An 8,205-nucleotide genomic window follows, 5' to 3' on the forward strand; every position below is an offset into this window, starting at 1 on the left:
TACTGAAATTATAATGACATTAATATAATCATTATTATAGTTAAGAATTGAGGTCTTTCCATTTGTTTTTAACTGTTCTAAACCAGTTATATGTATGCAAAGTAGACATTATAATTACCACATTTTATTGATGAGGAAAATGAGACCCAGAGGGATTAATAACTTGTCAAAGTCAACAGCTAATAGCTGGTAGAGCCTGGATTCAAACTAGCACTGCTTGACTCAGCAAGTTATGAAATCAAGCTTAATCTATTGAGATTCCTAATATTGTTAGCAGATGTGCCTGAGAATTTAAGGTGTGTCTGAAAGAAACATACATGAAATTATTAAATGTCCCATTTTATAACTCACAGCGTGTGTCTATATCTAGCCTGTAAAGTACTCAAAATTATAATCACTTTAACTGTAAATTACTGAAGAAAGAGTTAGGCGATATCAAAGAAATACAAAAAGTGATCCTGACAGCCTTACCATCTCCATCAATGTATTTCCCTTCTTCCTCCTCACCCATTAAGGCTGGGTTAGTTTTATTTTTAGAGAAGTAGAATCTTAAAGTTATGAATTCTTGTTATAATTTTGCAGATATAAGTCACTTAGGCCTATTTTAAAATGCTACATAGCTCTCATTCTGGAATTGAAACTCTCAGGGGCACACTGCAATGCTTTTTGGCAGAGGTTTTCCTAAAATTGGATTTTCTTCAAGTCCTTCCCTCCTGCTCCTGTCTTTGTGCCAGGTCACCTCCTTCTCCTCTGTTATGTATTCAGATGACAAGGAACTGTGTTCTCTGCCAGGTCATCCCTCCCATGAATCACCCTGACATTAGGGCTTCCCTCTCTTCACTTCTCTTTACTATTTTGTTCAGTTCTGCTGTAATTTTCCAAGGGGAGTGACATTCCCATAATATTGCTATTCATTGAACAATGTTTGTATGTGCTCTGAATAAGAAAAATCCATCTGCTAGGAAAAAATCAGTCCAAGTTTAAAGCAAAATCTTCTTCTTTAAACTAGAACTTTTATACTTAGAAATAGAAGAAAGTTACCCAAACAGGGCTAGTCCCAGGACACATGCCGGCAAGATGCTCATCAAGCCTATATTAATGTGAGATGACATTAAACAACAATCAAATGCTTTGTAATGAATCAGGTTTTCATCAACATTTGCTTACTGTGAAATGTAACATTTTACAATATGTTTTACAGAAAAAAGTACACTTTAATTATTGTTGCTAAAATAAGATGACTTAAAATGCTTTATGTTGCTATATAAGAAGTGAACTTTTAAATGTAAAATACATTCTTAATACTAAATACACAGAAATTCAAAGGATGATTCTGGCAAAGCTATTCCTATAAGTCAATATAGTCATCTTTATATCTTTCACTTGCCAGAGATATAATTGCTTCAAAATGAATCAACAAGAGAAATAAGAGTTCTAAGTGAAGTGCTGACAAGTTAATGGATTCATGTAATTAGCATTTGGTAAGATGTTTTCTGCTTGTTTTCTAAAGGGTATGCTCAAGTAAGTATGGAATAGAAATCTTGTTCATATTTGAGTGGGACTAAACAGCTATTGTTAGAGAATGGAAAGTGTATGGACTTTGGAGTTAGACATACAGCAAGTTGTTTAATCAATTTTAGCCTCAATTTTATCATTTGTAAAACTGGAATATTAAGCTTTTCTTGAACTATTGCCCTAAGTATCAGCTATCAGATATATGAATTATCCCTTATATTGGTTGACACATTGCAGATGGTCAATAAGTGTTATTATTAAAAGTGAAAACTTCATTGAAAAATGAGCTATAAGTAATATCTATTTTCAGCTTTTAAACATACACATAAACAGAGATTAAGTGGGATCAAGAGAGATTTTATCCTCTTAATTTTTACTGTGCCTCTATTGCTGTGCAAATATACACTGCAATGGTTGTGAAGTTAAATGTTGAGTCAAACCCAATATAATCATAAATGTTAGTTTAAAATTTTCTTTTTATTTTGTTTGGCATACTGCCCAATTAATTTTTAAAATGAATAAACACTCTTTCTATATATAGTGGTAGTTTATCTTGGCTGCTGTTGTCTTTTTATTCTAAGTCTATGCCTTTTTGTCTTCTAGTTATGATTGTATTACTGACAAATGCATTACTAGTCTCTGCAGTGGTTCATTTGTTTGCTAGTACATTTACTTCCTTATCGAGAATGAGATAGTTATTATTTCCAGACTCCTGCTGACATTGTTTCTAAATCCAGGGCCACTTCCTCCTGCCATAGCATCATTTGCCAGGTGCTTTGTCTGTAGATTATTTTCATTTTTCAGCTGCTGTTTTCCACCCCATGGAGTTAAATCTATTCATACAGTTTATTTCTGCTTTTACGAAGATTTTCTGATAAAATATGCAAAATGGTTCCAGTGTACAAAGTATTTGCAGAAAGAAAAAAGATGAGAAACATAGCATTAATTAATTAGGCCCTGATGTAAAAAGAAAAAGCCTAGCTTTTTGAAATAGCTCACACAACAAAATATCTAATTTATCAAATTAAAAAAACCCTAATTCTGAAGCTAAATTTGTCTTGGAAGAAAACTAAAAAAATATATAATAAAAGGAGCAGAGTCAAAGTGAAATATTTTAATGTATATTTGTGATTTATAAACTAGAGAACAATTATTTTAAGAAAAGAAGTTTGACTTAGTAAATAATATGTGTTCCTCCACACAGAAGAAAATTTTCCATTGAGAAGGGCTATCAAAGCCTATATTTTAATAGTCTATTGAATTACAGTGGTAAGGTTGCAAACGAATTCTATGTAAGTTTTCTTAAGCTGTGTGTTGTGTCAGTGTTTGTGTGTGCTTGTGTGTGTTTCAAAGGATATACAGAAACGTCACTGAAGAATTTCAAGAAACTGGTAAGCAAAGAGGGGACTAGGGATTTTCTAACTATTCTTAGAACTCAAGAAAAGGAAGATGTTATCTCATGTAGCTCAAACATTTCACTTTAAGGGTTATATATGTTTAGTACAGTAATTCAGATTTACTAGGTCTTATCTAAAATATGGCATAATAGCCCTTGTCTGAATGTTAATACTTTTGTAAACGTACTAAGGAAAGAAATATCTTACCCAAGGTGGACATAAAAATGTTTCTCAATCATTGAGAAGAGTAATATCAGTGTTTTAGCACAAGTAGGTGGTTTTTCAACTGAAAAGACCAATTGAATGCGAGGAGTGATGGGCACCTTGGCAAAAATAAAGATTCTATTTCAGAAGGTCTGGGCTAGGACCTAAGATGCCGCTAATTTGTTGACCACACTTTTAGTAACAAAACTCTATATAATCTGTGTTTCTCATTGCTGCTGGATTAAATTTCAGGGGTTTCTTATTGACCACCTTAATCTCCAAATGCCTCAACATTTTGGTAGAACAGTGGTTCTCAAAATGTGGTCCCTGGACCAATAGCATCAACAGCATCTGAGAACTTGTTGGACATGAAAATTTTCAGCACCCACCACAGTCCTAGTAAATCAGAAACTCTGGGGTGCCCAGAAATTTGTGTTTTAACCAGGTCTCCCGGTGATGCTGATCCCATATGCTAAAATTTGAGGAAAAAAAAAAAACATTCCAAACGAGTGGTTATACAACCATCTGGTAAGCTTTGTAAGAGTAACAATGGTTGGGCCTCACCCCTGTCCAGTTAAACCAGTATCCTTGGGGCTATGTCTAATGTGCAGCCAGAGTTGAAAACTGCAGTTGTGTGCTATTGATAGTCTATCTATAGAACTGATTTATCCCTCCTCATGCTTCACTCTTTCCCAGGGTAACTCCTCCAGGCTCTCTCTTTGCTCCTCTATCTTCTCATGGCATTTCACCTCTGCTTTGTACGGACTTCTCATTCCTTGTATTAAAACACTTTTTTCCTTTACTCAAAGACTTCTTTTTGATTTCTATCTCATGTCTCCTAAAGTAACCTTACAAAGGAAATATTGTTCTTTCTTAAATCTTCATGCTTAATACCACATATTTGTACATACATGATTTTGAGACATTTTTCTCAGGTGTTTTAATAAAAAGAATGTTGTTTTTCTATCAGATTCTTAATTTCTTTGGATAAAATATCATATATTTTCTTGCATTTGCAGCTTCAATTGTTTTCAGCACAGATCCAAGGACACTGGTGATTCTACAATAAGTGCTTTTTAAATTTAAATGAAGAATGCACAATTATGGTTATTCAGTAAGAGCCTTTTTGTATGATTACTTAGAGAAAAAGAGAACAAACACATTTTCATATGTTTATTTAGAGAAAGAGAGAACAAAATAATCAGTTTAGCTGGAGGATTTTTCTTCGCTTTGAATAGATTAAATAATTAATACTGCACTATTGATTAGCTTGATAAAAAATGTTATTATTCTTTTAATAATTATATGAGCAATAATCATTCCTATTTCCACTGATCTAATTCATAAATGCAGATAAAAATTTCTAAGGACTTGTTATGCCAAATCATAAACAAACACCATTATTATTTTAATTATAATAATAAATTTTTCCAGTATCCCATTAAAATACTATTAATGGTTCTCTCCAAATAATTCTGTTTCTAGTCAATGCTATAGGATAGTAACAAAATAACTCACTCTTCACAAAAATCATTTTCTCGTTTAATATAATTTACATTATAATTAATAGTTTATGGTACAAACCTATTTGTGGTGAAAGAAATTATAGCTCTAGAGATAGAATGCAGGCAAAATTACGAAGGCTTGTTTTATTTTATTTGTTTAGTTCAAAATAGCCCTACTGATCTGACATCCCCTTAGGGTTTGGGTAGACTTTAATGAAAAATCTGAAAAATGAAATAAATTCTTCCTTTGACTGTGTTGCTCTGAAGTATGAATGTAAAGCAATGAGACTGAATGCATAAAACTCATATGTAGGTAAATTGTGTATATAGTTTATATATAACCACGTTACAAACATGTACAATTTTAAAAATAAACTTTATGTTTTAGAATAGATTTAAGCCTACAGAAAAATTACAAAGATACTACAAAGAGTTTTCATATACCCCACATTGTATATGTTTATAATCCCTGTTATTAACATTTTATATTGGTATGACACGTTTATTACAATAAATTATATTTTACCGACACATTATTAACAAAGGTCTACATTAAATCTAGATTTTTTTTAGTTTTTTTCTAATGTTTTTCTGCTTCAGGACCCATCCAAGATGTCATAGTGCATTTAGCTCTCATGTCGTCTCAGGCTCCCCTTGACTATGATAGTGTTTTAGACTTTTCTTGTTTTTGATGACCCTCACTGATCAGATATTTTGTAGAATATCCTCAAATGGGATTTTTCTGATGTTTATCTCATGAATTCACTGGGTTATGTGCCTTTGGGAGTGTTCCACAAAGATAAATTGTCATTCTTATCACATCATATCAAGAGTACGTATTATCAACATGATTTACAACTCATCATTGTTGATGCTGATGCTGATCACTTGCCTTAGATAGTTTGTGTCATATTTCTCCACTATAAAGTTATTCTCTTTTCACTTTTTCTATATGCGCTCTTTGGAAGGATGTTCCTATGTGAAGTCCACACTTATGGAGTAAGAACTCGACCTCCTTGAAGGCAAAGTATTTACTTAACATATTCAGAATTCTCTTGCAAAGGAAATTACTGTGCAGGAGAATTGCGAATACTTTTTGGGTATTCAGTTATTTAAGTATGATAGTATGAACTCATGGATATTTATTTTACACTTAGGTTTATAATCCAATACTACTTTATTTATTTTATTACTTGAATTAATCCAGGGTTGGCCTTTGGGAGCTCTTTAGATTGGCTTCTGTATCCCTTTGACATAATCTCATTTTTAGCTTTTTTTTTTTAACTTTCTGGCACAAGATGGAGTATATACTCATCTTGCATATTTCTCACCTCAGTCCTATACTCAGCCATTTATCTAAGGAGTCCTAGCTCCTTTTATTAAAGAACCATAAAGTATCAAAAACAGCTAGAAAATTGTCTTATTCTCTCTGCTCAGAAATAATAACAACACAATAAATAAGAATAGGTAATACCCTCTTCAAAGATATTTTGCTAAGCATGTTAATCCTTGCTAAAAATGTAACAAGTAATTGTATTAATTATCCTCATTTTACAAATGAGGAAATTAGAACAGAAAGAGTTAACCTAATGACCAATGTCAATTGGCAGAAAGGCAGCAGAAAAGACATTTGAACCCATGTTATTTCTATTTCAAATGTGCCCAACCAACTTTTCCAGACTCCTAGTTTCATGTCTAGTACCTCTACCACTGAGCACCAACGTGCCTCATTCGCTTTATATCCCAGTTACTCCCCACAACTGTTCATCCCTGCCAGAGTTCTCTGCTCATCTTCCTCTATATGGGTTGAGAATATAAGATCTACTAGAAATGCCTTTTTTTATCTCTACTTTTTAAAACTCTGTTGTCTTTTACATTCTACATCCTCTGTGAAGCCATCTCTAATCATATAACCTCTCTTCTGAAATTTTATAAACTTATAATTTATTCTAATCATTTGATAGGTGGCATATGATCTTTCTCCAATCAAAAAGTTCCCAAGCAGAATTCTTAGTTATTGAACTTCTCTCCATTTTCAGCAAATGGGTTAGTGCTTTGTAGTCAATCTGTGCAGAAAACATTTAATAAGCACATACAAATTATTGTAGTGACAGTAATGATAGTGATTTTCATGACACATAAGTAAATTTCAAATGACCAGAGCCTACATGCATGCCTGAGGTAGGCTGAGGAATCAGTAATAGATGAGGAAATATTCTATCAGCCGATATTTTACAGGGATACAGAAAGTAGAAAAATGAGAACATCTTTATACTTAGTGCTAATTTAAATGTTCTTTAGGCACCATTAAGAGTTCTAGACTCCATAAATAATATTAATAGGCAGAGGGCAAATATAATAATTTGAAAAGGATTCAAAGAAAAGCCAAAAGATTAGGTCAAAAGTTGGAAAAACAATCTTTAAGAGATTATAAACTCTTCACCTTAGAAAAAAAATGAAGAAAAATGTAGAAAAAAATAAGGCAATTCATTGTAAGCAAATTAAATAAAGTACAATTAAAAGAGGAAAAGGTTAATTATTAGTTTTTATTTATTTATTTATTTTATAGTCCTGATTTTTTCTTTTTTTTTCTTTCTTTTTTTAACTTTAAGTTCTGAAAATTTAATGTCCTGAAAGTGCAGGTTTATTACACAGGTATACATGTGACATGGTGCTTTGCTACACCTATCAACCCGTCATCTAGGTTTTAAGCCCCGCATGCATTAGGTATTTGTCCTAATGCTCTCCCTCTCATTTTCCCAAACCCCACAAAAGACCCTGGTGTGTGATGTTCCCCTCCCTGTGTCCGTGTGTTCTCATTATTCAACTCCCACTTATGAGGGAGAACATGAAGTGTTTGGCTTTCTGTTCCGTGTTAGTTTGCTGAGGATGAGGGTTTCCAGCTTCATCCATGTCCCTGCAAAGGACATAAACTCATTCCTTTTTATGGCTGCATAATATTCCATGATGTACATGTGCCACATTTTCTTTATCTAGTCTATCGTTGATGGGCATTTGGGTTAGTTCCAAGTCTTTGGACTTAGTAGAATGATTTATAATCCTTTGGGTATATACCCAGTAATGGAATTGCTGGGTCAAATGGTATTTCTGGTTCTAGATCCTTGAGGAATCACCACACTGTCTACCACACTGGTTTAACAAATTTACACTTCCACCAACAGTGTAAAAGTATTCCTATTTCTCCACATCCTCTCCAGCATCTGTTGTTTCCTGACTTTTTAATGATTTCCATTCTAACTGGCATGAGATGGTATCTCATTGTGGTTTTGATTTGCATTTCTCTAATCACCAGGGATGATGAGCTTTTTTTCATATGTTTGTTGGCCACATAAATGTCTTCTTTTAAAAAGTGTCTGTTCATATCCTCATCCACTTTTTGATGGGGTTGTTTTTTTTTTCTTGTAAATATGTTGAAGTTCGTTATAGATTCTGGATATCACACTTTTGTCAGATGGATAGGTTACAAAAATTTTCTCCCATTCTGTAGGTTGCCTGTTCACTCTGAGAGTTTCTTTTGCTGTGCAGAAGAAGCCCTTTAGATTAATTAGATCCTATTTGTCAAT

Source organism: Pongo abelii, chromosome 5, assembly GCF_028885655.2.
Source record: "Pongo abelii isolate AG06213 chromosome 5, NHGRI_mPonAbe1-v2.0_pri, whole genome shotgun sequence".
NCBI classification, from domain to species: Eukaryota; Metazoa; Chordata; class Mammalia; order Primates; family Hominidae; genus Pongo; species Pongo abelii.